This window comes from Helianthus annuus, chromosome 5 (assembly GCF_002127325.2).
Source record: "Helianthus annuus cultivar XRQ/B chromosome 5, HanXRQr2.0-SUNRISE, whole genome shotgun sequence".
Taxonomy (NCBI): domain Eukaryota; kingdom Viridiplantae; phylum Streptophyta; class Magnoliopsida; order Asterales; family Asteraceae; genus Helianthus; species Helianthus annuus.
The window spans coordinates 174,461,467-174,467,818 of NC_035437.2; positions in this window are offsets into that span (position 1 = coordinate 174,461,467).

Here is a 6,352-nt window from a genome sequence, read left to right on the forward strand (position 1 = left end):
TAGACGTGTGAGGTGAGATTCGATTTCGTTGTGTTGAGTCTCGTGACGGTGTCTAATGCAGACCATGTCGTCGTCCGGACACCGAACCCCTCTTACTCACCAAGAAAAGAGAGACCGACGCCTCGCTGCTATCATCTCCAAGCAAGTGGCGAAAGCCGTGAGTGAGGTGTATGAAAAATGCCAGCAAAACGTCTGAAGAAAAGGATTCAAGCAAGGCTGCTTTCAGCTTCAAGCAGTTCAAGGCATGCGGACCAAAAGAGTTCACTGGCGAAGATGGTCCTACAGCCATGTTTCACTGGTTCGACTCAGTCGAAGTCACTTTGTGCCAGAGCGGATGTCCTAAACATCTCCGCACTCACAATGCTACAGGCGTCTTCCCGTCCCGTGCTCTAGACTGGTGGACGGCTGAACGAAACAAGCACGGAAATGATGCAGCTTACGAGCTAACATGGGAGGAGTTGAAGGCAATTATGATCGACGAATTCTGCCCTCCTCATGAACGCCAAAAGCTGGAGGACGAGTTCTGGGGAATCAAGCAGAAGGACGGAGACAACGCTGCTCTCACTGCTCGCTTCAAGCAGCTTGGCATTATATGTCCCGATCAAGTCAAGACCTCAGATCAAGCCATCAAGAAGTACATTCGAGCTTTGCCCGATTGTGTAGCCGACTTTGTTCACACCGCCAAGCCAGCAACGATCGAAGAAACCTACCTACTCGCCGCTGAGATCAATGATAAGCGAGTAAAGTCTGGTTTCTGGGAAAAGCCAACCAAGTCTCTGCATCAAGCCACCGCAGCACCCACCGACTCATCTGCTCAATCCTCCAAGTCATCAAGAAGGAAGAAGAAGAACAACAACAGCTCCAGCAACAAGAGCTGTGCTGCCGCGACAAACGCCACTCCTCTACTAGCTGTACCAGCTCAACAGCAACAGCACCAGCGCTCAGCTCCAGTGATCAATGCACCGCCAGCAAAGCGTGCATACACAGGTCCTCACCCACTCTGCCCGACATGCTCTTATCATTATCCAGTGGGTCTAGTTTGTCGTTTTTGCGCTCACTGTAACCTTTACGGTCATTTCACTGCGAACTGTCGCTATGGTCCCCGTCAAGCCCCAGTTCAAGCCACTGTCAACCAAGCTCTACTCCCCGCCCCTCAAGGCCAATAAGCAGCTCCAGCACCTGTAGCCAATGCTCGAGTCTGCTTTGCATGTGGTGACCCTAACCACTTTGCAAACAGGTGCCCGAACAGGGTGGTTAAGCAAGAGCCCCAGCAGCAACAGCAACAACAGCAGCCTCAGCAACAGCAGCAAGCAGCCCATGCCCGAACCTTCAACATCAATGCCCGTCAAGCTCATGCGGATAACAACGTGGTTAATGGTACGTTCCTTGTGAATGGTATTTATGCATCATGTTTTTTTGATACTGGAGCCGATAACTGCTTTGTGTCATTTGAATTCGAGAAACTCCTTTGTCGTAAGCGCTCCTATCTGTCCTCGTCATTCGAAGTCGAAGTCGCTACAGGAAGAACTATTGCCGTTAATTCAGTACTCCATGATTGTACTCTCGAACTCAACAATCACATCTTCCCAATCGACCTTATTCCGATGCAACTCGGAAGTTTTGATGTCATAATAGGCATGGACATTCTTCGCGAAAACCATGCCGAAGTTGTATGCTTCGAGAAGATGATTCGATTCTCACTCGCGAATGGTGATTTATTGTGTGTGTATGGTGAAACACCGTCGAAGGGTCTCAAGCTTATGTCGTGTATTCAAGCCAGCAAGTATCTCCGCAAGGAATACCGAGCTTTCTTGGCCAACATCGTAGTAGCGGAGAAGGGAAAGAAAAAAGAAAGTTGAAGTTAAAGATGTTCCAGTGGTTCGTGAATTTCCTCAGGTGTTCCCTGACGATCTTCCCGGACTACCACCAAGTCGTGATATCGACTTCCGCATCGACCTCATTCCTGGAGCTAACCCCGTTGCCAAAGCCCCTTACCGACTCGCACCATCCGAAATGCGCGAACTCTCGAACCAACTCCAGGAATTACTCGAAAAAGGCTTTATTCGCCCAAGCACCTCTCCGTGGGGGGCGCCAGTCCTTTTTGTCAAAAATAAGGATGGATCGTTCCGGATGTGCATCGACTATCGAGAATTGAATAAGCTAACCATCAAGAACCGATACCCCTTACCCCGAATTGACGATTTGTTTGATCAGCTACAAGGTGCAGCATGCTTCTCTAAGATTGATCTACGTTCAGGATATCATCAGCTACGGATTCAAGAGGAAGACATTCCTAAAACCGCTTTCCGAACCCGTTATGGCCATTATGAATTTGTAGTAATGCCCTTTGGTCTAACCAATGCACCCGCGGTTTTTATGGACCTGATGAATCGCGTGTGTAAGCCTTATCTTGACCGTTTCGTCATCGTGTTCATCGACGATGTCTTGATTTATTCCAAATCGAAAGCCGAACACGCGCAACATCTATGTTTGGTTCTCGAGTTACTCCAGGGGAACCAACTCTATGCCAAGTTCTCCAAGTGCGAATTCTGGTTGGAGGAGGTTCAATTTCTGGGTCACATAGTGAATAGTCGGGGTATCCATGTCGATCCTGCGAAATTGAAGCTGTCAAAAGCTGGATTACGCCTAAGAAACCCGTCAGAAGTTCGTTCTTTTCTCGGACTAGCGGGCTATTATCGACGGTTCATTGAAGGATTCTCCAAGATCGCTGTGCCACTTACTGCTCTTACGCATAAGGACAAGCCTTTTGTGTGGGGAAACGCACAAGAGACTGCCTTTCAAACCCTCAAGCATATGCTGTGCAACGCTCCGATTCTTACGCTGCCCGATGGAAGCGACAACTTCATTGTCTACTGTGATGCTTCTAACCTTGGTCTCGGATGTGTTCTCATGCAGCGAGACAAGGTTATAGCCTACGCATCTTGTCAACTCAAGATCCATGAGAAGAACTATACAACCCATGACCTCGAGCTAGGCGCGGTTGTCTTTGCATTGAAGATTTGGCGACACTACCTGTATGGCACTAGGTGTACAATCTACACTGATCACAGGAGTTTACAGCACATCTTCAATCAGAGAGAGCTTAATATGCGTCAACGCCGATGGGTAGAACTTCTCAATGATTACGACTGTGAGATACGTTATCACCCAGGCAAGGCGAATGTGGTTGCTGACGCGCTCAGCAGAAAGAGTTACATGCTTAGTACCCGAAACATCCAAGCCCAGCACAACCTCGAAACCCTTATCCGCGAAGCTCAACATGCTTGCTTTAACGAGCGCACATTGAAGAGAGAGAGAATCTATCACGATGGAGCTCAGTTAGTAAGCAAATCCGACGGGATATTCTATTATCTAGACCGAATTTGGATCCCTAAGCGGACCGATTTGCGAAAGATTATCATGAATGAAGCCCACAAGTCCCGATATTCCATTCATCCCGGTGCGGACAAGATGTACCAGGACCTGCGTTATAAGTACTGGTGGCCGGGTATGAAAAGGGATATCGCTCTGTACGTTGGAAGCTGCTTAACTTGTGTAAGAGTCAAGGCTGAACATCAAAGACCTTCTGGCTTACTCGAACAACCGCCGATACCTATATGGAAGTGGGAGAGTATAGCTATGGATTTCATAACAAAACTCCCGCCCACGCCATCAGGTCACGACAGTATTTGGGTCATAGTCGATCGTCTAACGAAATCAGCCCACTTTTTGCCAATACGGGAAGACTACAAGGTGGAGCGACTAGCCCAAATCTACACCGACGAGATCATTTGTAATCATGGTACGCCTCGTGACATCATTTCAGATCGTGACGCTCGGTTCACTTCGCGATTGTGGGAAACGTTTCAAGCGGCCCTTGGTACGTCACTTAATCTGAGTACTGCATTCCATCCTCAAACCGACGGACAGACTGAAAGAACGATCCGTACTCTTGAAGACATGCTCCGAGCGTGTGTCATAGATTTTGGCGGTAGTTGGAACAAACACCTGCCATTGGTGGAATTCTCGTACAATAACAGCTATCATGCCAGCATCCAAATGGCACCTTTTGAGGCTTTGTATGGTAGAAGATGTCGATAGCCTATTGTGTGGCACGAGATCGGTCACTCACAACTAACCGGTCCCGAGATTCTACAAGAAATGACTGACAAAATCCACCAGATTCGAGACAACTTGGTGAAAGCTCGGAACAGACAGAAATGTTACGCCGATAAAAGACGCAAGCCCCTTGAATTCGCCGTTGGTGACTACGTACTCCTAAAGGTATCCCCTTGGAAGGGTGTGGCCAAATTCGGCAAGAAAGGGAAACTAGCGCCTCGATATGTGGGACCTTTTAGGATTCTGGAAAGAATCGGAAAAGTTGCCTACAGACTCGAACTACCGGAGGAACTCAGTAACGTCCACCCGACTTTCCACGTCTCTAACCTCCGAAAATGCCTTGCTGATCATGATCTACTCGTACCGCTCGACGATCTTCAGGTCAACGAAACGTTACACTTCGTGGAAAAGCCTGTCGAAATCATGGATCGCCAAACCAAGCAGCTCAGGCTCTCTCGCATCCCGATCGTGAAGGTCAAGTACCCGCAGCTGTTTAAATGAATAGATCTCAAGCATCAAATTGGTAAATCATGACGTCGTGTAGCCTTCGACCTAATTTCGGGACGAAATTCCCTAAACAAGGGGAGGCTGTAACACCCCGTGTTTTCGAATGTCAAAGTCAAAGTCAAAGTCCAAGTCAACTTTGACTTTCTTTGACTATAGATAGTCTATTTTATGTTTTAGTTGTATTATCTGGAGTAAGTGTTGTAATCAGCAAGAATCGAAGTAATCGAATATTTTAACGCGAACCGATCTACGACTGTGAATGATAGGAAGTAACAATGCGATAAAGTTAACTAATCAGTAATTAAACCGATCTAACAATCACCAAACTCGAGACTCGAATTATGCGAATTTTGGTACTGTTATACGTGTGTGTGTGCCTTATGTGTTACTTGTGCGTGTTTACTTTATGTTTGGTGTGGTATTCAAGCAAATCAATCGAAAATCGAATCGAAACTCGAAAGGCAATCGAACTCAATCGAAATCGACATCGAAACGTGACTTATAGGAGATTGTATGTTAGATGTAGTGATTGGAACTAAAAGTAATTTGACTAGGAACTCTATCGTATTCGTATCATCGTCCATCGAAATCGAAACGTCGAAAATCGTCGCAAAATACTCAAAGTGTGACGCGGATCGAACAGGAGGCATCCTGATCGAACTGGCCAGCCGATCGGCTAGCATCTTGCCAGCCGATCGAGCAGCCCATTCGATCGGAGCTCCTGGCCGATCGGCTGCCACTTTCCTCTTTTGGAAGCCTATAAATAGGGCTGTCCTTGTCTTCATTTCCACTTTTGGAAAGTTTTGACCAGCCAGCTCCTATTCTTCATCTTTTCCCAGATTCCTCTCAATCCCGGTAAGTTTTCGCTCTAATTCTTGTACGTTTTTGAACATTACTTGATTCTACACCTTTCTATCTTTCAAAACTTGGATTCTAACCATGAATCACCAAGATCTAAGTGTTCTTGGGTGATGTCATCATGGTGTTCTTGAAGAACATCAAACTTTGGCCTCATTCAACCATGAATAGCTTAGATCTAACCGATTTCCACATAAACGAGTTAAGATCCATCAAAGATCTAAACATTCACATGTTGTGAAGGATTGAAAGAAGGAATCCCAACTTTCTTTCAACCCTTTTACACTCAATGCCTTCAAACCGCTAGAAACGGAGCTTGAACCGGCTAACTAATCATTCTAACAGTTAAAAGGTTCAAGATTTGGATTCTATATACAAGGTTCACCGATTTTGGGTTAAACTCTAAACCAACGTCCTGAACCGTTCACCGGCCGGACTCGGGTGATTCCTGTCCAAGCCGAAGAAGCGAGTAGGAACGGAGGATATCATAGTTCAACTCATTGTCAGGTTACCTTAAAGGAATGACAAATAATCAAACAGCCAAGTGTTAGACGAAAGGCCGACCAGGTCAGACTTGCTGGCCGAACGGCTAGGCTGTTCGAACAGCCCAGCCGATCAGACATGCCAGCCGATCGACCGGGCCAGCCGATCGGCTAGCACATGGCCCCCCACTTTCCAAATTCATGAGGCATAGTATCGAGGGAGGGATGTTCGATCAAACTGTGTCTGGTGAACATTACTCTTCGGATCATGAGATACTACTCTTCAACACTTGATCGATTTTACCACTCGTCCATAGTAGGGAATGCCATCCGAACGAACAGGCCGTTCGATCGAGTGACATTCAGTTGAGGACAATTTCTGAAGC